Consider the following 27554-nt stretch of genomic DNA (forward strand, 5'->3'; position numbering starts at 1 on the left):
TCAGCAGCAAAGCCCCATATCATAATCCCCAGTCCTCTATGTCTAACCTCAATACTTGCATCTTTACCTGGGGGTGTGACGGTCCCTTGTTTCAGGGCCAAACCAGACAATACAAGAAATGTGTGATCACATTTTGTGTGACTTGTTTATGTTTTAAAAAACAAAGCATGCATGGAGGGGCATGTGTGCCCCAGTCAGAACTGGGTGTATGGGAGAGGGGTTAACCATCCTTTGACATGCCACCATTCCAATGAAAACTGCAGGTAGCTAGCCTCCGCTTGTTGTCTGATATGTTTGAAGGTAAAGCTACTCCTGAGCCAAATATTCTCCAGGTTCCATTTTCAGAATTAGTGATGAACTCAAAGCCCTCAGTCCCACACTATTTGTAGCTGCTTGAAGAGTTGTCTGTTTGCCCCTTCTGCTCCTGCTTCTGAGTCCATTTCCTCCTTGGTTTCATTCCTCATCAGGTGATTCCAGCCAATCAAGTCTCACATACTGAACTCACATCACAATGTTATGTAGCCAATCAGACTTTGGTTTGTGGTGTCATCACTCAAATTTAAGCCCCTTAGAGAGAGGGCAGTGCTTCCTGTATTAGTCACATGGGTGAATTTTGCCACTGAGGTGTCACTCTAAGAATCAACTTTTGAACCAATGATCTTCACACCAAACATTTCTAAGGGTAGCAGTGGTAGTGTTAACAGTGCTTTTCCCCAAAACTCCCCCCTCCCCATTTATGGTCAGGAAAAACAAACTAATTTTTACTTAATGTAAGCTGAGTTCCCAGAGATCTAGATGTTTTGGTGTCTGAGGTAGAAATCAGAAATGAACCCCCCTCACTGTGGTAAAAATCTAATAATAAACTAAATAACTGGCAATTCTCTGTCCTTTAATTATACTCTAAAACTTAGCATCTGTGCCAGGCTGCCTCAACCTGCCTAAAATTAGGGTTGGCCCTGTGGTTTCACATCTTGTGGTAAATCACAGCTCCCTATTGGAAGCATTCAATGCTATCAAAATCCTTCACCCAAAGCCAAGATGCAGTTCAGAGGAAGGAAAATGTCACTGTCCTAAAAAAAAGTAATAGACAGCCCAAGGGGAATTTCATGTACATAGTCCACACCGAGTACATCAAGTTTTAAGCAATCCTTTTAGGAATGATTCATATTTGGAAATTCTGGAAAGCAGTCAAGTTGATCAAGCCTTCTTTTAACATCTGTCTATTGTAGGTTCTTGACTTATTTAAAAGGTGTTTTGAGCATATGCCAGTCACACACACACTAGTGTTTAAGGTGTATTTCTTCCCTAATATTTTACAGGATTTCAGAAACTTCTTCTGACCTCGTGAGCTTCTGTTTTTCAGTAGCACTGCTGTGGAGGTGAAAGTTGACCCAGCAAGGCTTAAAGTGGCGTTCTTTTGCTTTCTCTCTAGTCCTGAAAACCACAATTGCTGTAATAACTTGCTCCTCTAGGTAGTCTAGCAGCTGTCTAAATTTACAAGGTCACTGCCAGCATAACCTAAGCCAAACTTTTACAGACCTTGGGGTCAGGTTTCACATAACGGCACATTCTTCCTTGAACCAAAACTCCATCTTAGAGAACTAGACATGCTTTAAAGATGAATGTTCTTCGCTTCTCACATTTGCAGCTTCAAAGGACCAATTACTACTGGGCTGACACGGACTGTTTCATGATACTTCCTGTACAAAGTGCTACCTCACTGCACTTTAGGTGTTAGATGCTTGTGTTTTCATTGGTCAGTTTCTCTTTGGCAATGCAAAAATCAATACCAGGTTTCCTCTCACCTCTATCTTGCAAAAGCAATTAGCGCTAGTATCTCTAGCAGCACTCCTGAATACTCTTTACCAGGACAAAGACGTTTATGTTCTCTGTAATGGCTATAGTAATACTGAATTATTTAGGTTGTTTTGCCATTAAAAATATTGGAAACATCTGGCTTCTGAAAATGAATTTCACATTCTTTAAAATATGACTGAATGAATGACAGATAATTCTCCTTTGACATTTTCAGTGGATGTCTGAAAAGAAGACACTGGTTAATCTCACTGTTTAAAAATAAAAATAAAGTTATCTAAATACTTGATAGGCAGTGATTTAGTGTTGGAAGAATTAAGGATATTTCATATTAATTTTAAATTGTTTTGAAATTATTGATTATAAAGCTCAAAATTTATCTTGAGGATGGATGACTCAGTGTTATTAGTGAAACAAGCTCTATTGAGTTTGATGAGACTTACTCCCAAGTAAGTGTGTATGGAATTGCAGCCTGAATGTCTATAGGAGGTGCTTATCAATATTTAGAAATAATTGAGTATATCAATGGTAGAGAAGGAAGGAAATTGAACCAACACAAGGGGTCAATCCAGTCCACTGTGGGTGTAGCATTCATATAGAGAGAGATCACCACAAGGCAGGGGCAGGCAATTAGGGATGGTGGAGAAATCCGCCACGGACTCCAATGAGGCTGGATTCTTTAGAATCTGGCCCCCTGGAGTCTGTGGAGGAACGGACTGCTCCCCCCCCCCGCTACCCCTTGAACTAAGGTCGGGGGGGACCCTACCTGGCGCCGGCCGGTCCGGGTCCATCCTCTTTGTTCCGCAGCCGCCCGCTGCCGGGCTGCAGATGCAAATGGCATCCAACGTAGGGGATGCCATTTGCATCCCTGTCCTTTGCCGTGATTGGCTACGTAAATCTTTTAGGGAGAAATCTTATGGCAGCTAGTCAGCGGCTAGAAGGCCATGGGATATGCGGGTTTCTGGGAACCGACCTTGGAGCCTGCACTCCGAGGTTGGTTCCTGAAGAACTGACTTTCCCCCCCGTCTGCACTGCCTCGCAATGGCCTTGTACTCCGTGCTCGGCAAAAATGGGGTGTTCCAGGGGGCATTCTGGGGCAGGGAAGGCAGAAATGCCGGTACAACACATCCTGTCAAGGGCTCCTTGGAGGCCTCTCTCAGTCTAATCCAGTAGCCAAGTCCAGACACAGACAAAGGGATTCCTTTCAAAGCTTTATTCTTCTTTTACAACATAACAACTCTACCGGTAGCAACTAGATCTGAGCAGCAGAGTACCTATGCCCTAAGTTGGAACAGTTGGTCCCCGTTTGAAAGGGAATTACTGGCAGACCCCTGAACTTAAGGACTAGGGAGAGTCCCTCCCCTTTTCCCTTGGATCCTCTGGGCGCAGCCGTTGTTTGCACGCCAACCGGGCACTACGCCTGCTTTCTGTGCCCTCCATTTGGTGCCGCTCCCTGCGTAACATTCTTGCCATGTTAAAGTTCTTCATGAAATAGTAAAAACACAAACACACACCCCTCATTGTTCGCCTAGAATTCATTGCGGTCCACTGCAGGCACAGTAACTCTTCATGAAGGTATCTCCATAGGGCATAACGATATGGAACCCTCTTTCTCCCTCCACTATGGTGAGGGACACTCCACATGCCATACTGCTATGGGGAATGGCGGGCATCTAGACATCTATATGCCTGTCTGGCCCTCCCCTTCCAGTTGCTTGGAGCTCGCAAACAGAGTGGGAGATAGCTCAGTGAGTATACATGATGCCTGTAAGCCTGTCTGTGCAAGCCATGGTGGGAAGGGCTATAACATATTACAAGCTGTAAAGTGCTTCTGAGATAGGGCTGTTTAGCACAGAGCTCTCTTGTGCCCTACAGCAGGGATGGGGAACCTCCAGCCCACAGGCCTAATCTGGCCCACAGAGGTTTCCAATCTGACCCATGGAGGGTTGGGCCCCCTCTATAGGTCCCACCCCCTCCCCCTCAAGCTCCTTCCCCTTGCCTGGAGGTTACTGGGGGCGTGGGAAGAGGTGGGAGAGAGGAATCCCCACGTTATCTCCGATATATGATTGCAGTTAAAGACAGGTTGCCACCTGTAACTGTAGTTCTTCAAGTGATCATCTGTGCATTCACACATATGGGCTCTGCGCCTTCGAGAAACTTCTAAAGCTGAGGAAATTTCTGAGAATCCTTCCCCCGCCATCCAGTGCGCATATTCCTAGCAGGTTCCCTCCTCCTCCCTCAGTTCCTTGAGACCGACATTGTGGCCTCATAACTGAGAGAAGTGTACACTTCAGTACCCAATACCGAACTCGAGTATGACACCAAAGTGGGGATGGTGGGTGGGTTGTGTGAATGCACAGATGACCACTCGAAGAACCAGTTACTGGTGGCAACCTGTCTTTCTTCTTCGTGGTCTCTGTGCATCATGCATATGGGCAATTAACAAGCATTACAATGGAGGTGGGTCGGTGTCCTACTACGATATCGCTGAAAGGACAGCATGACCAAAGGCACAGTCAGCTCTCGCATGAATGTCCAATTTGTAATGCTTGACAAAGGTGGACGGTGCCGACCATGTAGCTTCACAGCAGAGCTCAGGAATAGAAACCCCTCTGTCAAACGCGACAGACGTCGCTATAGCACAAGTGGAATGAGCTCTAATTGGGGCAGAAGCCAGAAAGCTTGACTCCAGTCAACTCATATGAAAGCTCAACAGTCCAGGAAGCAAGGCATTGCACAGACAGAGGTTGACCCTTCTGCTTACTGCCATAACAGACAAAAAGATGAGGCAACAGTCAGAAATGTTCAGTCCTCACCTTCTAAAAGGCCAAGGCACGACGCACATCAAGTGTGTGCAAGGTCGATTCCAAAGGAGTAGACGGGGAGGTGAAGAAAGCTGGTAACACAACGTCATGATTTAAATGAAACTCTGAAGCAACCTTGGGAAGAAAAACTGGGTCAGGTCGAAGCACCACCTTATCTTGATGAAACTGCAGATATGGCTGGTTGACCCGGAGTGCACAGAGCTCACTAGCATGACGTGCAGATGTTATGGTGACCAGAAACGCCACCTTCCAAGAAAGTAAGCGCAAGTCCACAGTAGCGAGAGGCTGAAATGGTACCGTAGAGTGTAGTGGAGGTGCTAAATTCCTAATCCCTTTCAAGAACTTTTTTGCAGTTGGATGAGAAAAAACTGGAAAACCTTCAACTGGAGGGTGAAATACTGAAACAGCTGATAAGTAAACCCTAAGAGAGGAAAGTCTGAGTCCTTTCTCAATAACATCTTCTGGCTGAGCTGATAGGCCAGAACATTGTCCACACCTGCCACATGGATCGCCACTAACACTATTTGGCATGGTATGCACCAATCGAATATCTGGAGCGTTACAGCCACAAGTTGCAGTGACCTGGTTCCTCCTTCTTTGTTCAGATATGCAACCACAGTTGTGTTGTCCGATGCTATCTGAACTGTCCTACCCATCAAGTCCAACTTGAAAGCGCACAGTGCTTTGAACACCACCCTTACCTCTAGAACATTTATGTGGTAAGTGGCTTCACTTACCACATTTGCCATGCACTGTCAGAGTTTGGCAATGTGCCCCCCATCCCATAAGGGAGGCATCGGTCGTTAGAACCACAGATGGAGAAGGACTGAGGAAAGGTAGCCCTTGATTTAAATTGGTTGGTACTAACCACTAGGGATGTCAGAGAATTCCACCACTGATCTCAGTGAAGCCAAATGCCAGTGCATTCAGCCCCCTGAAATCCGTGGTGGAACGAAGCCCCCCGCCCCACCCCACCCCGCAAAAGGCATGCAAAACGGAGCATTTACCTGGTGCCGTTCACGCTGCTTTGTGAATGGCGGCCGCATCTGCGGCCGCCATTCACTTCCCCATTTAGGCCGTGATAGGCTATGTAAATACTTATGTAGCTTATCACGGCTAATGCAGGGACGTCATTTGTGTCCCTGTGGAGGCTGTGATAGGCTACGCATTTACATAGCCTATCACGGCAAAAAAAGGGAACGCAAATGGCGGCCGCTGTAGCCGCCACCATTTGCGTTCCTGTTTTTTTGCCATGATAGGCTACGTAAATATTTACATAGCCTATCGCGGTAAAAAAACGGGCATAAATGGTGTAGCAGCCGCCATTTGTGCCCCTGTCTTTTGCCGTGATAGGCTACATAAATATTTACATAGCCTATTGTGGCCAAAAACAGGAACGCAAATGGCGGCCGCCGGAGCCGCCGCCATCATTTGCGTCCGCAGGCTCCAGGTGCCTGCAAATGCACCCGGCCGGCAGCTCCGTGAAGTTGCCACGGAGCAGAGCCAGCCGGGTAAGGATTTCGGGGGTAGGTGCGGAACGCCTCCCCCCCACCGCGAATCACCCCTGCGAAAAGGTAAGTGACTTTAGTACATCCCTACTAACAACCATTACAGCCCATCCCTGACTGGTGGTGGAAGCACTAGTTGTACTCAGTGAGCATCCAACTCGTTGTTGAAACGATGGATAAACCAATCTTGTAAGGGCCTCATCCGTAACCGTACATACCCCACGACTTCCGTCGTTGCTGTCATGAGGCCCAGCAATCATTGAATCTTGTATGCTGACGTAACCTTGCTGTCCAATATGTTTGAAGCAAAAGTGACTAATGTCTCCACCCTTGTGATTGGCAGGAAAGCTCTTCCCACTTCTGTGTTCAACTGTGACCCTATGAATGTTATCCTCTGAGTAGAGGTCAGTTGCGATTTCTCCACATTGATGTATAGACCTAAAGAGTTGAGGAGACCGCAGGTCACCTCTATCGACCATACCAGTTGCCACTTCATTGAAGCTACCAGGAGCCAGTCATTGATGTAAGGGTAGACTTCTATGCCTCTCAATCAAAGATGGGCACATACAACTACCATGCATTTGGTGAAGACCCTCGGAACGGTGGCAAGACCGAAGGGGAGAACCCTGAATTGGTAAGCATCAGTACCGATGGCGAAGCACAGGTAATGCTGATAGAAACACTCTATTGCAATATGGAAGGAAGTGTCTTTGAGTTTGATAGAGGCAAACTAGTCTCCTCGGTAGAGGAGGGGAAGAATAGACTCCAGTGTAACGATGTGGAATTTTCGAGGCGAGATGTAACTGTTGATCTGCCTCAAGTCCATTATCAGTCGAAGGCCACCATCCCTTTTCAGTACCGTGAAGAACCAGGAGTTAAACCCACCCATCAGTTGGTTGGCTGGTACGAGTTGGGTCACTCCTTCATCCAGAAGTGTCTGAACCCCTGCAAGAAGAGGTGTAGACAGAGCGGTAACCTTCAAGTGGAGGGATGGTGTCAAATTCGATCTGATAGCCTTCTCGGACTACAGTCAACACCCAAGTGTCCGTTGTGATGTCGCACCACATGTGATGGTAGCGCCCCAAGCGTGTTCCAAAAAACAAAGTCCAAAGGTTGAGAGGATGAACTGGCAGAAAGTCAAAGATGCCTTTTACCTCTGTTGTCCAGTTTCCTACGGTAATTGCGGGATCTGGAGAGCTGAAAGGGCCTTCCTTGTCTGCTAGGCTGTGGACACTGTTGGCCTACTCCAGTGTTGTATGGTTGATATAGAGGAGTAGAAGATTGATACCAGCGTCAATACGAAGGGTGTTGTTGCTAGTGCTGTTGTTGCGGTAAGAACACCATCTGGTGGGGTTCTTTTGGACTGTGTCCAATGATTCATCTGTTTTAGAGTTAAAGGGACCCAGCCCATCAAATGGTAGACCTTCTATCCTTGCCTTCGTTCCCTGTGGGAGGTCAGAGGATCGAAGCCAAGCATGGTGTCTAAGAGTGATTGAGCTTACCAGAACCTTTAAGTTATAGTCTGTTTGATGTCGAAATGCATTTATCTGCTGCCTTGATAATTTGAAAGCTTCAGTTCAAAAAAGGCAACCCAGCTCCTTTTTTATCATCTGGCCAAAAATGTAGGGATGTCAGAGAAATTCTCTCAAAAGTGAAATGGGCTCGAAAACAGTCACTTTCGGTTCGCCGAACCCTTTCCCGAGACGAGGCGCCCAGGTCTACCCGAACGTGAGCTCACGCGACCTTTTTTTTTTTAATCTGCCGAAAGTTTTACGAAGGTATTTACGAAGGCAACTTCGCAAATTAGGATGAAAGATGGCGAAAGGGATTTCACGAAACTATTTAATAAACATGCAGTTTCCTTTCCTGCTACGACGTGGCTTTCTTTTGCTGGGAGGGATGGGGTCACGAAGTGCACGTAGCCTGCCTGCCCTGAGGCTGAGCTGCATAGCCTCATCTTTTGTTTTATACTTTTATTGTGTGTGTGAGGTCAGGTTCAGGTCAGGTGAGGTCACCTGACCGAGATCCCTTCAGGCCACCCCCCCACCCCACCAGGAAGATAATTGAGGGTAGGGAACTCATCGACAATTTATCCCCTGGATTCCCGCCTTTAGTTCACAGAGATAGAATGGAGGTCGTGCAGCAGCCTCACTTGCTCCAAGCTAGACTCCAGAGTCCAGAGACAGACTAGAACAGGCGCCACTGCTGCTCCGTCCCAGCTGCTGCAACTTTCTTTCTCTGCATCCCTGTGTTCTACGGCACTGCAGTTCAACCTTTTTTCTTTTTTCTTTATTACAGTGAAGGTATGTTTACTTTACCTGAATGTGCCCTTATGCTTAGTGATTTTGGGGTGAGATGGAGGAGCAGGAGGAACTGGGGGGGAAGGCATCCTGCAAGGACTCCATCCCCCATCCTCCTGGGCTTCCCAGGATTCACCCATGTGCCTGCCTGCCTATGTATTTCTTTCTGGGGAGGGGGGAGCTGGAAGGCCTCCATCCATCCCCCATCCTCCTGGGCTTCCCAGGATTCACCATGTGCCTGCCTGCCTATGTATTTCTTTCTGGGGAGGGGGGAGCTGGAAGGCCTCCATCCATCCCCCATCCTCCTGGGCTTCCCAGGATTCACCATGTGCCTGCCTGCCTATGTATTTCTTTCTGGGGAGGGGGGAGCTGGAAGGCCTCCATCCATCCCCCATCCTCCTGGGCTTCCCAGGATTCACCATGTGCCTGCCTGCCTATGTATTTCTTTCTGGGGAGGGGGGAGCTGGAAGGCCTCCATCCATCCCCCATCCTCCTGGGCTTCCCAGGATTCACCCATGTGCTTGCTTGCCTATGTATTTCTTTCTGGGGAGGGGGGAGCTGGAAGGCCTCCATCCATCCCCCATCCTCCTGGGCATGGATGGGCCACATCCTCCATCCTGGGCTTTTCAGCCTAGTCTGCTGTACAATATGCCCCTGTTTAGTTAGCACTGAATGGCTGGATTGGAGGGTAACTACTTCTAAACTGCACTATATCTGCGATTAGGCTGTTCACATGATTTCAGCTTTGCCACATGCATTTATGTCTCCTTCTGCCCAGAGACATGAACATGGAGAAAAGAGGAACCCGTGGTCAATCTGGCACTCAAAAGAGGCGTGGACGCCCGGCAAGAACATACACCGCTGAGGTCGCATTTCAGCGGTATTTTAATAATGAGATGGAAGTGGAGGAAGCCCAAGGTGTGACCAGCAGCGACAGCGGCCCCAGCCCCAGCCCACCCCGCACCCGTAAGCAACGCACACCACCAATTTCCGCTACAGAAAGTGACACAGGCACAACCGGCCACAACTCCAGAGGAAGAGGAAGGAAGTTCTTGGATGGTGAGCGGAAGGGCAGTGTCTCCAAACCCAAAGCGGATGAAAATGTCCCCAAGGAGACTCTGCAGCAGCGGGATGAAAGTCAAGATATCTACCTCATTCCAAAGGATGAATCTGGTAAGACTCTGTCACCACAGGTGCTTGTGAATATCTGGATACAAACAAATGTCTTTGAATATTTGAATAGTCCCTACATTAGCCTTCTGCAACCTGCAGCCTTCCAGATGTTTTGGGCTACAACTCCCAGCATTATTGACCATTGGTCATGCCGGCTTGGCCTGATGGGATTTGAAGTCCAAAACCTTTGGAGGGGAGCATTTGGGGAAGGGATCTTCTTCTTCAACACAACAAAACATACACGACTGTTTTACATTCATCCATATTCATTGCTGTGAACATATTTCATATTATTTAAATGTTACATGGTGCTCCAGTACGAAAGAAAACCCCAAGTCTTTAAAAGAACTGCAATACTTTCTCAAACGATACACCTTTTCGGTGGGAAAACACTTCAGTGTTTTGTGCTCGCTTGTTTCCAAAGCCATTCATCATAGTTTGCTGTCTTGTTTGGGCTTGATCTCTTTTAACTAGAGCTGCAATGTGAATTGATTAAGCAATTACATTTCTGAGGATGGTTTTTAAAATGTTGCAGAAATCTGAGTCAGAGACTTATTTAGTCCCTTTAGTCTGACCCCCGATATGGCTACTACAAAAAGAGGGCCTGACTAATCAGGCACTACTCCTGGGGGACCACAAATGCACCCTTGAAAAAGGCAGTGGGATTCGCCAAGTATGTGCTCAGGTCAGGACCAGCCCTATCGTTAGGGAGCCTTGCAGCTCCTCAGCCAGCTTGTTGTCCTCTGGTGTGGTGGAAGAGGCTTTCCCATTGTCACTGTTCAAGTAAGATTCAGCTATCGCCCTATGTAGGATGGAGGGGTGCCATTTTACCCTTTGCCTCAGGAAGCAAAACGCGTTGGGCCAGCCCTGTGGGGGATGAGTCCCACACAATGGTATAATAGAGCTGATGAAAGGAGTGGACCTTGCAAGGGAGCCGGATATCTCCTCCCCCATGCTTTTCATGTTTTCACCAGTGAGGACACGTTTAGATAACTCTCGTTGAGTTTCCCAGTCTGTACTAGGGGTGGACGAAAGTCCCTTACCTGTCCTCGAAGGTTGTTCGCTGTGGGGGGGAGGTGCTTCGCTGCTCCCCCCGCGAAGTTCAGGCCGGGGGGGAGGCTTCCCGCCTCGCCCCAGCCGAAATTCAGGCTGGGGGAGAGGCTTCCCGCCTCGCCCCGGCCGAAATTCAGGCCGGGGGGGAGGCTTCCCGCCTCGCCCGGCCGCGAACTCGAAAGTTTTTTTTTTAAAAAAACGCCCCCTGATAGGCTACGTGACGATTAATGTAGCCTATCACGGCTAGATTTGCAAAGTCAGCCGTGATAGGCTACGTCAATCGTCACGTAGCCTATCACGAGTGACTTAAAAAAAAAAAAGCGCGTACGCTAATGGCGGCCCCCATAGGGAGCCGCCATTCGCGTTCCTTATTTGGTCGCTGTAGTCTACGTAAAGATTTACGTAGGCTATGGCGAAAATAAGGGCAACGCTATTTGCGTTGCCCTTATTTTCGCCGTAGTCTACGTAAACCTTTACGTAGACTACAGCGACCAAATAAGGAACTCGAATGGTGGCTCCCTATGGGGGCCGCCATTATCCGTATGCGCTTTTTTTTTTTTTTTAAGTCACCCGTGATAGGCTACGTGACGATTGACGTAGCCTATCACAGCTGACTTTGCAAATCTAGCCGTGATAGGCTACGTTAATCGTCACGTAGCCTATCAGGGGGCGTTTTTTTTTTCTTTTATTGGAATGGCGGCGGCGGCAGCCGGTCGAAAGACCGGCTGCCGCTCCCGCCCTGCACGAACACCCGACGAACCGCCGGCCGGACCTGCCGCCGGGAGGGACATTCGGCGAAGGTAAGTCCCATCCCGGGGGGGGGATGCGGGGGGCGTGCGGAGGATTTCTCCCCGAAACTTGTTCGGGGGGCCGAACACGTTGGCGCTCAGCCCCCCGAAGTTTCGGGGAGAAATTCTCCGCCATCCCTAGCCTGTACAGTACCTTTTTTTTTGCATCTAATGTGTTTTCTCAGTGCTCGGTAGTGCAGGAGTAGCTTACAACTGCACCTTGTGTCATGTGGATTGATTGCGAGTCCTCCAAGCTATGTTTCATAGATTGCTACAACAACACAGTTTTATTTGCTTGGCTATTACTCATGTGTAAAAGTCGCATTTCTCATGAAACTCTGCTTCTATGTATTTTGAATCTTTACGGAGACGCCCACAACCATCCTCCCTGCATCCGACAGCGGAAGTGGGACAGGTGAACCAGGTCCACAGCTGCCTGCTGATGATCACCTCGTGGGCGGCGGCTCAGGTGATTTTGAAAAAAGTGCCGGAGGACTTAGCGTCATCAGTGATCCGGACAGCGAAGATGATGAGGAGCTCTTCTATATCAATGATGTCCCTGCTGAGACTGGGTCTGACTCTGTTCTCCACTTCCAGCCTTCTGCGTTCTGCGGGACCAATCCCAAACCTCAGGAACAAACGTCCCCTGCCAAGCACTGGTCAGCACCATCAACAACACCATCAACAACACCATCCACAGATGAGTGGAAACATGCAGCTCCAGCTGCCACCTCATCTGGAACCGAAGGCCCCATTCCCCAAAGAAGAAATGGTGGTGGCAGGGTGAGCTCCTATGTGTGGCGCTTCTTCAAATATGCAGAGAATGACCACTATGTCATGATGTGCGATATTTGTCGAAGCCGTGTGCGGCTAGGAAAAGAAGGGGGCTGTCCACGAGTGGGCACGTCTGCCATAAGGCGACACATGGAGGTGCATCATCCGCTTCTTGTGCCCAAAGATAGCGACGGGAAGCCACAACCATCCAAAAAGAACAGTACCGCCTTTGCCTCATCTTCCAAAGACCTCACGCAAAGTGGTCTGGGTGGGAAGGGCACAGAAGGCAGCTTTGCTAAGAGGCAGGTCTCACTGGAGAAATGCCTTGCGCTGACATAGAAATTACCCTCTGACAGCGTCCAGGCATGACAGTGGAATCACCTCCTGACAGTGGCCATTGCAGCATGTATGCTTCCCTTCTCCCTGGTGGAAGATGAAGACTTTTTGACCTTACTTAAGAGCATCTGCCCTCGGTGGGATGTCCCCTCTCGTCACTACATTAGTGGCGTAGCCATTCCAGCCCTGGCTTCTGCAATCAGACGGGTGATCCAACAGGATTTGAAATGTGCAGTTGGAGGAAGTGTACATTTAACGAGTGACACATGGACAAGTAACCAAACAAAGTCTTATCTGTGTGTCACCGCGCACTGGGTATCCATCAGTGCGAGCAGCCGACTGATGCTGAACATCAGACATTGTCCCTCACAATGATCTCTGGGACACACACAGCGGAAAACGTCAGCAGCAGCATCAGTGGTGTTGTTCAGTCCTGGTTGGCCCCCTTAAATCTTACAGTGGGCTGTGTAGCAACAGACAATGCCTCAAACTACCTAAAAGCAGCCCGCATTGCACGGCTAAACCACGTTCCGTGCGTTGCGCACTGCTTGAACCTTGTGGTGCGTTCTGGATTGAGCAACGCCTCCCCAAAAATTGGCAAGCTACTTAAGGTGGCCCGATCCATTTGCACCCACTTCCGGCAGTCCTGCTCAGCAATGGAGGCAATCGGCGCCATCCAACGTAGCCGTGGCCTTCCAGAACACAAATTCATTTTGGATGTGTCCACACGCTGGAAAAGCACATTGCATATGCTTCAGAGACTCTGTGAGCAGAGACCAGCTATAAATGACTACATCACTGAGAAGCAACACCACTCCAAATTTTTTGTCACACCACATCAGTGGCTCTGGATGCAAGACCTGGTGGACATTTTAAAAATTTTCGATGAATGCACAGCGGTACTGAGTGCAGACTATGCCACACTGGGCCAAGTGCTACCTGTGCTAAGGATCATAGAGGGGGTGCTGAGAAAACGCCATTCTGAGATTTGTGAGTGCACCAGTGCTGGAGGCAGGGAATTATTCCCCAATCCTGCAGTTAGGCTTGCAGAATTCCTTCTGCAGGAGCTGGGCACCAACAAACACATAACTTCAATCAGGGGGGACATGAAATACATTGCTGCTGCATTCCTTGAACCACAGTTCAGGGATAGCTCAACAAGTGCGGAGCCTCCAAACGACAACCCTGAGTTCCAAAGTTTAAAAAAAATATTTGACTGAGAAAGTCATGGAGTGCTTCCAGAGAGATGGGCTGGATGAGAAGGAGCTGGGTGAGGCTAGTAGGACCACTACCTCCCCTGAAGACAATATCTGCAGCAGTAGCACCATCACCAGCAGGAGGGGCAATGATGACGCCACAGCAGCTGCACCACCAACAGAGTCAGACACAGGGGCATCTTGTCTCAAGTTCAGCTTTTACTCCTCAATGGCCGTGGAGCTTGGTGTAAGTGGGCGCAGGCAGGGGGAATGTGCCAAAGCAGCCAGGAAAGCATCAGCCTATGATGTGCTTGTCCGGAAACTTGAAGGTTATTCAAGAGAGAGTTTCTCAGGAACACAGATCAGCCCAGAGAGTGATCCTCTCCTATACTGGGATACAAAACGTGGCGTTTGGCCACATCTGAGCAAAGTCGCCATTTGGCATCTATCTTGCCCTCCCTCGAGTGTGGCCTCTGAAAGGCTTTTCTCCACCACAGGCAACATTGTCACCGCCCACCGAAGCAGACTCACGCCACAACATGTCTCCACCCTCGCCTTCATACGCTCCAACAGGGGATGGATTCCCAAGGAGCACCTCCCCCCAGCTGTCAGCAGCAGAGTAGAGCAGTCATCAAGTGACGAGGAGGAACCCTGGGATGATGACACTGCTGCTAGTGTGAGCCAGAGTTCTGAGGGACAATGAGGCAGAATGATACAACTTGTGAGTGGTCACACTGAGGTGTCCCTCAGAACTTTGTCCAAACCTGCAGTCCCTGTCTGGCCTGGGCAGAGCCCAAAGCACTGACGATATGTGGCGGAGCTTAATAATACCTCACATGCAGAATCCAGTTGCGCTACCCGACTGTGTGTGGCGGATTATGCAACAGCGTACATCCCTAATACACACACACACACACACACACAGAGTTCTCTATGGGGATGTACTCCACTATCGACTGTATATGTGTATCTTTACCCCTCTGAACGTTAGTATGATTCTGATTCCCCAAATGTATGTATAGTTCTATTTCTCTTGATGTTGATGTATGCTTTTAATTCATTTAAAATTCTTTCATAAATCACGGAATTGCTTTCAAAGACCTTGTTGTGGTCTCTCCCTGGACTCCCTCAGCTTTTGGGTTTTCCTAAGGACCGAGAGCTCTATGTGAAAAGATCCCTCTGGTATGCGTCCAGTTTACATGTATGTGATATGCACCTACACGTAAAACAAAGCATACTTCATAGAATCGTAGAGCCACAGAATCATGGGGTTGGAAGGGGCCTACAAAGCCATCGAGTCCAACCCCCTGCTCAAATTAAGGTGTCCAAGTCAGAGCATCCCTGGCAGATGGCTGTCCAGCCTCATCTTGAATGCACTCATTCATAACATCAGGGATGCGGACTGTCCATCTCCCTATGAGGGAAACTGTTCTTGTTTGGCTGGGATTCTGGGGAGGCATTCTTGTTGCGGTTAACAGTAAGCAAACACAGAGATCATTGTGTACAATGATCTAGATTTAAGAAATTATATCTGTGGACTTGAACCAAGGAATTGTAACCTATTTTTTAGAAAGAACTTTATATACAAACAGAACAGATCAAGACAAAACACACAAACAATTCAACAATTCAAAAACAATGTTGGGCTGGCTGGCTGTGGCTGCAGGCCTCAGCTCGTAGGAGGAGGATGGCTTTCCCGCTCCAGGGCCTCCACCCTCCTTCGAAGGTCGTCACCTGTGTGTAGAAAGAAAGAGAAGAATAAAGCACAATGGTAATATGCATCTTGCAGGCAGAGTTGTTAGCTCAGGTCAGGTGCCATTCTGTAGTACTACTTACAGGTCCTCCTGAGCATCCGGGCGTCTCTTATCAGACGCGTCAGGATCACAAGAGGAGGGGCTTCATCTGTGGAAGAAGGGTGGCCTTCCTCCACAGATGCTGCTCCTCTTGCTGCTGGCTCTTCCTCTTCCTCCTCCTCCTCCTCTTCCTCCTCCTCCTCTGTCCTCTCCCTCTCCGCGGCCCTCAGTGCCTCCTCCACCAGCAAGGCACGATGCGCAGCTGTGGGATGTCACAGTAACAGAATGAATGCCTTTATATATGTGGTGAGTGAACAAAACCACAGTCACTGATCTGTCTATCACCATCCCCACTACCATAAGGACCACTGATTCTGTCCTCCCACCACAAGGTCTAATGATAAGGGGATAATTAGGTAGGCAGATTATACAGTATTGACAGTTTTGGTGTGATGGGGACTGTTGGACTTCTGTAAACATGCACAGGATTGCACTTCTAGTCACCCCACGTCTACATTTGCGATGCCATGGTATCTGTTCATTCTAGTGATGCATTGCATAAATGCCACCTTTTTTCCTAGCACAAGGAACCCAAGGCGGCTCACATTAGCCTCTTCCTCTCCATTTAATGCTCACAACAACAACACTGAGGTAGGCTGGGGCTTTCTGACTGGGCCAAAGTCACCCAGCGAGCTTCCATGGCTGAGTGGACTATACCCAGATCTCCAAGGTCTCAGATGAACACTTGCTCATGAGTTGATTGGAGTGCCAATGTCTTGGTAGAAAGTGGGGTGGGTGGGGTGCAAAAATTCAGCAATCACTACATGAAGAAGGAAGACGACACCGAGAGGCTGGCCCTGTTGCTGCTGGGCTGGTGCCAGTCCCCCTGTGTGCACTGCAGAGACCGGCAGCAGCAGCATTTCCCTGGAAATGGACAGTGTGTCAGTGTGTAATATGAGTTGTAGTAGCCAGGCCCACATAATCCTATGCATGTGGTTGTACAGGGAAAAACAATGCAGTTCCCAGCATCCCTTCTTCAACCAGCCAAAGTGGCTGGAAGATGATGGGACCTTTTTCTGTCCAAGTTCAGCAAACATAGGATTGCAGGCTAAAAATGTCAGGATTTGTTTGTTTCTCCATGAGAGAGACCACAAAGAGATAGCTTCATTTTCGGTACACATCCTTGTCTTCATATTTAGTTGAGCTTGATGATGGGATAACTATAACTTACCAGGCATATACCTCTGCAAAAATGGGGGCCGGCCTGCTTGGACCCACACTCTGAGGATGCGCCAGTAGTAGGCGGGGGGGTTGGACAGCGGTGCCCTCCGCTCGGCAGCAGCAATCCCCTCTCTGACGAAGGACTGCTTGAGCGCCTTCCATTTGGACCTCAATTGTCCAACTGTGCGATAGTGGCCCGCTCGCTCCATCCTCCTCTTTATCTGGGCCCAATAAAGTTCATTGCGGCAGGAGGAGCTGCCAAACAGCACTGCCACCGCCTCGCTGTGCTTAATGTTGCTGAGGAGGGCCTTGGTCTCCTCATGGTCCCACCTCCTGCCACGCACTGGTGCAGACATTTCGCAATTTGCATACACAAACAAACACACACCAAGACAGCCATGTGCACAACCACCACTTAACTACACACACACAGACCAAACCGTACAAAAACACCACAATGCACAACTACACACACACACACAGACCAGACAAAACCACAACAATGAACAAACAACAGGAAATCCAATAATAAGCAAGCACCACCACTAACACACCACCACCACCATGACAGAACTCCACCCACAAATCCCCACGCGGACGCAAGCGCAAATGCAGACGACATTCAGGAAATTAGCAGGAAGTTGACGACAGATTTTGCGGAAGCGGAGCTGCAGCCCCGTTTTTTTTTTATTGTGACTGTGTGAGGCGGTTAGGTTAACAACAAGACCAGTAAATGCGAGGATCATTAAGCACAAATACACAGAAATTAATAAAATCCCTGTCCCTGTCCCTGTCCGAGAAAAGAAGACAGCGGGGGAGTGCACAGAAGGCGGGAAAGTGGGAAACATATTTCAGGCAGCAACAAAAAATACGTAAATAATTACGAGAATAGTGGAAAAGTTCTGGCCAAGGCAATCCACCTTCCGAGAGTACGGCGGAAGCAACGGGGGGATTCCCCCCTACGGAGGAAATCACAACGTAATATTTACAATTACAATATTTTACAATAACGTTGTCCTTATTTTCGCCGTGGTCTCCGTAAAGATTTACGGAGACTACGGGGGTCACATAAGGGCAACGCAAATAAAGTTGTCCTTATTTTCGCCGTGGTCTCCGTAAAGATTTACGGAGACTACAGGGGTCAAATAAGGGCAATGCAAATAAAGTTGTCCTTATTTTCGCCGTGGTCTACATAAAGATTTACGGAGACTACGGGGGTCAAATAAGGAACGCAAATGGCGGCACCCCATGGGCGCCGCCATTTGCGTACGCGCTTTTTTCCCCCCCAAAAAAGTCACCCGTGATAGGCTACATAACGTAATTTACGTAGCCTATCACGGCCACGTGGTCTTCCCCCCCCCTTTCATAGTTCGCAGCCCGGTGAGGCGGGAAGCTTCCCCCCCGGCCTGAATTTCGGCCGGGCGAGGCGGGAAGCCTCCCCTCCGGCCTGAATTTCGGCCGGGCAAGGCGGGAAGCCTCCCCCCCTTCGCCTGAACTTCGGGGGGAGAAGCGAAGCGCCTCCCCCCCACCACGAAAAAAGCTGCCAGACCAGGTAAGTGACTTTCGTACATCCCTACAAAAATGTAGGCGCTTGCTCACTTTATCCCACAGGAAGAATTGGTAACCTGACATAGCCGCTTGATAGTTAGCGATTTTCAAACCCATTGAAGCAGATGAGTAAAGTCTCCTGCCGAGTAAATCAAGCCTTTGTCCCTCTTTATTGGTGGGAGATGAATGTGTTTTCTTTGATCTCCCCTGTGCAGCTTCCACCACCATAGAGTTAGGTGCAGGGTGCTTGAATAGATATTCTGTGTTAGTGTCCTGCAGATGGTACACAGTACACAACCTCCAAGAGCTTCGATACTGGAGGTACCATGGAAGGGGTATTCCATGATTGTTTTATGGTGTTGTTGAGAGTAGGAAGCAACAGAATAGCCACTGGCCTGTGTGGATTTATATTTATGGTGGCGTCAAAAGCAGGATCCTGGATCGAAGGTGCTGCTGTGTTTCAAGTCCCAGGGCTTATGCCATTCTAAAAACGTGGTCAGCAAATTGACCCATACCCTCCGAGGGGGAGTGGATTAGTTGGTTCCCACCAGAGTATCTGGGGAAGAAAGCAACAATGGTCTGGACAACTGAGAAGATGAGTCAGACTCATAGCTCTCTGTCTCCAACACGTGCGGTGGTGACTTAGAAGCCGGTCGAGGTACCGTAGTTCTTGGAGGCGGTACCGGTTGAAACAAGGTTTGGACTAGATCCTGTTGTTCTGGTGCCAGAGGTCGAATCAGAGGAGACCTATGCACAGGAGGAGGTAGACCAACCTGTGGAAAGGTCTGCACCGATTCTGCCGAAGGCAGTAAAGGCTCTTTTGGAGCCGTCAATACAGTAGCAGACGGCTTATGATGAGAACACCTCTCTTCCCATCTTGGGCACTCCATCAAGGGGGAATAGTGCCTCCCACTGTCGTCATACTCAACCCATTGTCTTGGTCCTAAAGAACCTTAGTGATACTGAGGTCTGTCCCATTCAGAATGTGGTGACCTAGAGCGATCTCGGTACTGACGGTCTTGTCTGCTCAATTCATAAGACCTATGGTAAGATTCCATGGAATATACGGATTCAGGCCAACGTGGATGCCTATCCCATCCGGGTTCATATCATTCATGCCTCGGCCAAGGCAGACCTGGAGGGTACTGAAAAGGGGAATGGTCCCTAATCTCACCCTCTGATGTAGATGTTAAGGGGGTTCCATCTGTGGTGCCAACACCATCTGGAGATGACAGAAGTGGCAGCATCGATATGGACGGCTGTACCACTGAAGTCTGTACTCCCGTGTGTCGATCCCGAGGTGTCATCGGGATGGGAGCAGGAGGCTCATCTCGAACCGGTGTGCCCATTGGTGGTAATGAATGCCCCTGAGGTGACAATTCTGAATGAATTGCTTTCACTCGGTCCTGAGTGGTGTCAGAAACGTTTTTGCCTGACTTCTTTTTCTTATGTTGAGAAGATGACAGGGCAGACTTTTTCAAAACCTTTGCTTTTTAAAAAAGACTTTTTGCCAACGTCAATGACAAAGACCAACCCAGTGTTGGGGGGTCCTGGGTGCCCGGCGAAGCACGGCATTGAGGGGATTTGGTCCCCGATGCTAAGGGCTGCAATATTGCCAGCTGAGTAGCAACCATTTTGCTATGGCCCTCGACGGACTCTAACGCCTTTTTCCACAAAGTGGCTTTAAGCCGATCATAGCAATTTTTCCTAGCTTGTTTAGAGAAGGAGTTGCAGTGATGGCAGGTTTCTACAATTTGCCCTTCTCCTAAGCAAAAAAGACAAAGATTGTGTCTGTCTTAGTGTGGGAGCTTTGCCCCACAACAGGTGCACTTCTTGAAGGGCACCCTGAGGGCCATATGCCTGTGAGGGCAATCATGCAAGATGCAAACAGAACAACAACAAAATTTAGAACTTGAAAGACAGAAAAATGCTAGAAGAGAAAAAGATTGTATAAAACCTCAGCGTTCTTTATATATTTTAAGGTCACTTTGCCAGAGACAAAGAGAGAGAAGTTCCCCATGAGGTGCATTCAATGGCGGTCAAAGAGAACTGAGGGAGGAGGCGGGAACGTGCTCAGAATATGAGCACTGGATGGTGGGGGAAGGGTTCCCGCCAAAATTTCCTCAGCTTTAGAAGTTTCCCGAATCGCAGAGCCCATATGTGTGATTCACAGAGACCACAAAGAAGAACAAAGGGATTCCCTGGCACATCCCTGCCCTTCCCAATGGGAGGGCAAGCAACACAAAGGGGAATACCACCATGGGGATTCCCCTGGAAGATGAGCTGTGCCTGACTCTAGGCAGGTGCTTGCAGGAGTCACTCCTGCAGGCACCTGCTAGGTCATTTCCTGCACTGCTCATGCTCCAACTGGGCCATGAGCGGTGCAGGAAGAAGGTGCCCAACTTGGCCAATGCTTGCGGGACCTGGCTCCTGCATGCACCAACCGAGTTCCTTTCTCTGTGCAGAGAAATTCATGCCTCTCTCTGCACGGAGAATGGAAAAGTGGGCAGGGCTGGATGATACCATGAGGCTTTGGGATGGTGCCTCACCCCCTTGACATCCTCTGGCCTGCTGGCTTGGTCCAGGGGGGCAACGTGACCTTTGGACCAAAAGAGATTGCCTGTAGGGGTGTACGAACCCCACTTAACAGTCTGCTCTGGGGTCTGCTGGCGGGGGAGGCAATCCGTCCCTCCCCCTGGAATCCTCCCTAGCTGGTTCTGCTCTGTGGCAAGTCCACAGAGCTGCCAGCTGGGGCTGTCCGCAGCCAGACTTCTGTCCGCTGCCAGGCTGCAGCTGCAAATGGCGTCCGGCATAGGGTACACCATTTGCGTCCCTGCCCTTTGCCGTGATTGGCTACATAAATATTTACGGAGCCTATCAGAGCAAAGAGCAGGGATGCAAATGGCATAGCGGATAGCATAATTATAATCTATAATTATGTATGGATTATAGATCAGTTTAAACAAGATGTTGCAATATTATAAGCTTCATTAGCTGTAGCCAAGGTGAAACAGGCTACTATTAATTTAAAGAATAATATTTTTCCAGGAACAGAGATATATCACTGGAGAATATTGCAAGAAATTCTTGGCTTAAGCACCTCTTGATGTCTGAAGACAGACTTTATTAAAATGGATTTCATTCAGCAGATGTCTTTCTTTCCCTCTCAGCAGCCAATTTGGCAGAGTACTAGAATTTATGGTTCAATTATATGGATTATCTCATAATTATTTTTTACTTTTTTTCAGGAGGGGGAGGGCATAAGGGTAGATTTGGCCAAATTGAAATTTAGCTCCAGGTTCAATGGTATTTAACTTGGCTAGACATGCCCATTCTGTTCATGAACGCTGTAGGTGCCATTTTCCAAGATGGCTGACATGCAAATGGGGCATGCCTATCCAAGGCCAGATTGACGCCTTGTGTCATATCATTATAATCCCATTGTGGTAACGCTATATCCCTCTTGCGCATTTATACCTCATAGGTAGGGGTGAACGAAAGTCACTTACCTTTTCTCGCAGCTTTTTCGCGGTGGGGGGGAGCGCTTCGCTGCTCCCCCCGCGAAGTTCAGGCTGGGGGGGGAGGCTTCCCGCCTCGCCCGGCCGAAATTCAGGCCGGGGGGGGAGGCTTCCCGCCTCGCCTGGCCGAAATTCAGGCCGGGGAGGAGGCTTCCCGCCTCGCCCGGCCGCGAACACGAAAGTAACAAAAAAAAAAAAAAGTCCCCTGATAGGCTACGTGACGATTCACGTAGCCTATCACGGCTAGATCTGGAAAAGTCAGCCATGATAGGCTACGTGAATCGTCACGTAGCCTATCACGGGTGACTTTAAAAAAAAAAGCGCGTATGCGAATGGCGGCCCCCATAGGGAGCCGCCATTCGCGTTCCTTATTTAGTTGCTGTAGTCTACGTCAATGTTTATGTAGACTACGGCGAAAATAAGGGCAACGCAAATAGCGTTGCCCTTATTTTCGCCGTAGTCTATGTAAACATTGACGTAGACTACAGCGACCAAATAAGGAAGGGGAATGGCGGCTCCCTATGGGGGCCGCCATTATCCGTACACACTTTTTTTTTTTTAAGTCACCCGTGATAGGCTACGTGACGATTCACGTAGCCTATCACGGCTGACTTTGCAAATCTGGCCGTGATAGGCTACGTGAATCGTCACGTAGCCTATCAGGGGACGTTTTTTTTTTTTCTTTCATTGCAATGGCGGGGGCGGCAGCCGGTCGAAAGACCGGCTGCCGCTCCCGCCCCGCTCGAACACCGGACGACCCGCCAGCCGGACTCGCCGCCGGGAGGGACATTCAGGGAAGGTAAGTCCCGTCCCGGGGGGGGGGGGGCGGGGGGGCGGAGGATTTCTCCCCGAAACCTGTTCGGGGGGCCGAACACGTTGGCGCTCGGCCCCCCGAAGTTTCGGGGAGAAATTCTCCGCCATCCCTACTCATAGGACACACTTCCCCAAAGCAGAACAACAAGGCAAGACACAGAAACTTAGCTAAGCACTAAGAACCATGGAATAACACCACCTGTCAGTTGGAGGTGTTACTTATATAATCATTACAATACCCAGTTTGTACGACATTTAAAGAAAAGCTTATTCCAGGTCTGCTTTCTTTAAGAGCATTTTAAACAAGCAGATTAAATCTAAAAAAGTATTGGGAGATGCAACTATATGGGAAAAGTAATCATCTTGTTAAACTGGAAAAAAATGAACACTGTAAAATGCTTTGCTGAAGTCACAGAGACTATAACCATGGGGAAACTATGAAGAATGTTAGGCCCCATGCTTGTTCAATATTACAGATTATTGCTTTCCTTATTGCAGAAGTATGGCCTCTTGAGAAAGTTTGATCTCAAGACAATTCAAAAAGTCTGTTAGGTAAAATATATGCAATAATAACATAGTCCGATGTAAAAAAGAGACTATTATCTGAAGAAAAAAAAATGGAACAGAAATTCATATGTAGACATTTCAAATGAACTTGTGTGGGTTCATTTATCTCAGTTTGTGGAAAACTGGGCTTTCTTTTTGTTGTTCTGTATTGATAGGTTTCATGATAACGTGCAACGATATGGCCACTCTTTTGTAACTTTTAATTTGTTTTGTAACTGTGGTTTTGAAGATTTGTTGATGTTAACTACCTTGAGTAGTTCAGTTTTTATAAGAATAAATTGTTGTGGTTGCTGTTGTTGCAGTGATACTACTACTACTGCTACTACTACTAAGTAATAATAGCAGTAATAAGGATATCAGGGGCTCCCCATCAGCTATTGTGCTTCCCTCCCTCCCTCATGCATGAATTCTCTCTCTGCTTTTTGTACTTGGCGTTAACCATGGTTAGCCTTATGTCTTTCACTAACTGGGGATGTTGGAGAATTCTGCCACGGACTCCAGTGAGGCCCCCCGGAGTCCGTGGCAGAACAGGGCAATCCCCCCCGCCACCCCGCATTATCCTCCCGGGACGGAGCCTACCTGGTGACGGATGCGGCAGCGGTGGCAGATGCTGTGGCGGCAGCGGTAGATGCGGTGGCAGATGCAGCGGCGGCTCTGGCTCCTCTTCCGGCCGCTGCTGGGCTGCTGCGGCCACAAATGGCAGCTGTCATAGCGGCCACCATTTTGCGTGGCTGCCTTTTGCCATGATAGGCTACGTAAATACTTCAATAGCCTATCACGGCAAAGAGCAGGGGTGCAAATGGTGGCTGCTATGCCATTTGTGCCCCGGCTCTTTGCCGTAATAGGCTACGGTATTTATGAAGACTATCACAAAACCAAACCGGTTTTGTGGGATCGGTTCCAGCTTCTTCCTCCTGATGAAGTGGACAAGGTGCTTTCATCTGTAAGGCCGACCACCTGCTTACTTGATCCTTGCCCATCTTGGCTCATTATGGGCTGCAGAGAGAGACTGGGTGAGGGGATCAGGGTGGTGGTGAACGCCTCCCTTGAGGAGGGAGTGATGCCATCAGCCCTCAAGGAGGCAGTGATAAGACCACTCTTAAAGAAGCCCTCCTTGGATCCTCAAGTTTTGAACAACTTTCGCCCAGTCTCAAATCTGCCATTTTGGGGCAAGGTGATTGAGCGTGTGGTGGCGATGCAGTTGAAGGCACACTTGGAAGAAACTGATTAACTAGACCCATTTCAGTCGGGCTTCAGGCTTGGGCATGGGACAGAAACGGCCTTGGTCGCCTTGGTAGATGATATGAGGAGGGCTCTGGATAGGGGTGAATGCTCCTTCCTTGTTCTCCTTGACCTCTCAGCGGCTTTTGATACCGTTGACCACGGTATCCTCCTGGACCGCCTGGAGGGGTTGGGCATTGGAGACACTGTATTGCGGTGGTTCCGGTCCTTCCTCTCCGGCAGGTACCACAGGGTAGCACTGGGAGAGGAGGTTTCGGACCCGTGGCCACTCATTTGTGGGGTGCCACAGGGTTCCATCCTCTCCCCGATGCTATTTAATATCTATGTGAAGCCGCTGGGGGCTATCATCAGGAGGTTTGGGGTGCGATGTCATCAATATGCGGATGACACGCACCTCTACCTCTCATTCAAATCTTCACCAAGGTTGGCCGTAGAATCCCTATCCAAATGTCTGGAGACGGTGAGTGGCTGGATGGGGAGGAATAAGCTGAAGCTGAACCCTGACAAGACCGAGGTACTTTTGGTGGGAGACAAGAGGAGGCTGGGGGATGTTGACCTGGTGTTGAATGGGGTACAGCTAGGGATGGCGGAGAATTTCTCCACGAATCTCCGGGAGGCTGAATGCCAACGCATTCGGCCCCCCGAAATTGGTGGTGAAATTCTCCGCCGGCCCCCCGCCCCCCCCCCGGGATGGGACTTACCTCATGCAAACGTCCCTCTCGGCAGCGGGTCCCGGTGGCGTTTCGGCGGTGTTTCGGTGGGGGGGGCGGCCGGTCTTCTGACCGGCTGCCGCCGCCACCATTGCAAAATAAAAAAGGAAAGTAAAAAAAAAACCACACACACCCGTGATAGGCTACGTAACGATTTACGTAGCCTATCACAGCTAGATTTCCAAAGTCAGTCGTGATAGGCTACGTAAATTGTCACGTAGCCTATCACGGGTGACTTTGGGGGGGGGAAAAGCGCGTATGCAAATGGCGGCGCCCATGGGGCGCCGCCATTTGCGTTCCTTAGTTTGGCACATCTAGTCTACGTAAAGATTTACGTAGACTACGGCGAAAATAAGGGCAACGCAAATAGCGTTCCCCTATTTTTGCCGTAGTCTACGTAAATCTTTACGTAGACTAGACGTGCCAAACTAAGGAATGCAAATGGCGGCACCCCATGGGCGCCGCCATTTGCATACGCGCTTTTTTTTTTTTTCAAAGTCACCCGTGATAGGATATGTGACGATTTACGTAGCCTATCACGGCTGACTTTGGAAATCTAGCCGTGATAGGCTACGTAAATCGTTACGTAGCCTATCACGGGTGTGCTTTTTTTTTTTTTTTACTTTTTTTTCGCGGCTGGGTAGACGCGGTGCTCCTCCCTGGCCTGAATTTCGGCGGCGAGGGATGGGGCGCCTCCCCCCCGGCCTGAATTTCGGCCGGGTGAGGCGGGGCGCCTCCCCCCCTCGCCTGAACTTTGGGGGGAGAACCGAAGTGCCTCCCCCCCATCGCGAAGCAAGCTGCAGGACCAGGTAAGTCCCTTTCGTCCATCCCTAGGTTCAGCTACCCTTGAAAGACCAAGTCCGCAGCCTGGGGGTCACTTTGGACTCCCAGCTGTCCATGGAGGCTCAGGTGTCAGCTGTGAGCCAGACAGCGCTGTATCAACTCCATCTGATACGGCGGCTGCGCCCCTTCCTTCCCAACCATCTGCTCCCATCGGTAGTACATGCCCTGGTCTTCTCTCATTTAGACTACTGTAATGCGCTCTATGTGGGGTTACCCTTGAAGACGGTTTGGAAGCTGCAGCTGGTACAGAACGCGGCGGCTCGCCTGATTAAAGGCAGCCGCCGGCGAGATCACATCATTCCAGTGCTGAAGGAGTTGCACTGGTTACCAGTTGTTTTCTGGGCCAAATTCAAGGTGTTGGTTTTGACCTTTAGAACCCTATATGGTTCCGGCCCAGCCTATCTTAAGGAGCGCCTCCAGCAGCACCAGATAGGCCGCTTAACAAGATCAGCCAGGACAGCTAGACTGGTGGGGACGAGGGAGAGGGCCTTTTCTGTGGTGGCCCCCACTCTGTGGAACTCCCTCCTTAGGGAACTCCGCCATGCCCCCTCTTTAATGAGCTTCCGTCATGCATTAAAAATGTGGTTGTTCAGGCAGGCATTTGGGGTGGGTTAGGGTACTTTAGAAAATGTTTTTACTGTAGAATTTTATTGTTTTAAACTGTTTTATTGTATGTTGTACATCGCCCAGAGTGGCTGGGTGACCAGCCAGATGGGCGATTAATAAATTTAATCATCATCATCATCATCATCACGGCAAAAGGCAGCCATGCGAATGGCGGCTGCTACGCCATTTGCATGGCTGCCTTTTGCCGTGATAGGCTACGTAAGTATAAGCTACGTAAGATCCTCCCCAGCCGGCTCCACTCCACGGTGACCCCGTGGAGCTGTTGGCCTGGGCCAGCCGCAGCCGGATTCTGGCCGCTGCCAGGCTGCTGTGGCCGCAAATGGCGGCCACTATGCCGGCTACGCCATTTGCGTCCCTGCCTTTTGATGTGATAGGCTACATAAATACTTACGTATATCATGGCTTGGAAGGGACACAAATGGCGGCCGGAGTAGTGGCTGCCATTTGCGGCCGCAGCAGCCCAGCAGCGGGTGGAATCCTGCTGCAGCTCTGCGGAGCGGAGCCGGCTGGGGAGGATTCCGGGAGGAGTGACAGAGCGCCTCCCCCCACTGCGGATGCCCTGGAATGGAGCCAGGTAAGGGATTCGTACATCCCTATCGCTAACCATGGAGCGTGTGAGAAATTTTCTGGTGCAGACTGAGTTCTGCCCTAGGAAACTGAAAACACCTGGGGTTAGATCCAGACTTAGTCATACTTAGAATAGACCCATTGAAATAAATGGGACTGAGGGTAGTCATAATTTAATTGAGTCCCACTGATTTCAGTGGGTCTACTTTAAGTCTGGGGTGAAATCCAGTGGTGTCCATCCACCAGCAGAACCAGACACCATTGGCAGAATGGATTCCCCCTCCCCACTGCAGCCCAGCACACCTCCTTCAGGAGCAGATTGTGGAGGGGCAAAAGG

The sequence above is a fragment of the Heloderma suspectum genome, chromosome 4 (genome assembly GCF_057233095.1).
Source record: "Heloderma suspectum isolate Gila_16-S chromosome 4, 16-S_ref, whole genome shotgun sequence".
Taxonomy (NCBI): domain Eukaryota; kingdom Metazoa; phylum Chordata; class Lepidosauria; order Squamata; family Helodermatidae; genus Heloderma; species Heloderma suspectum.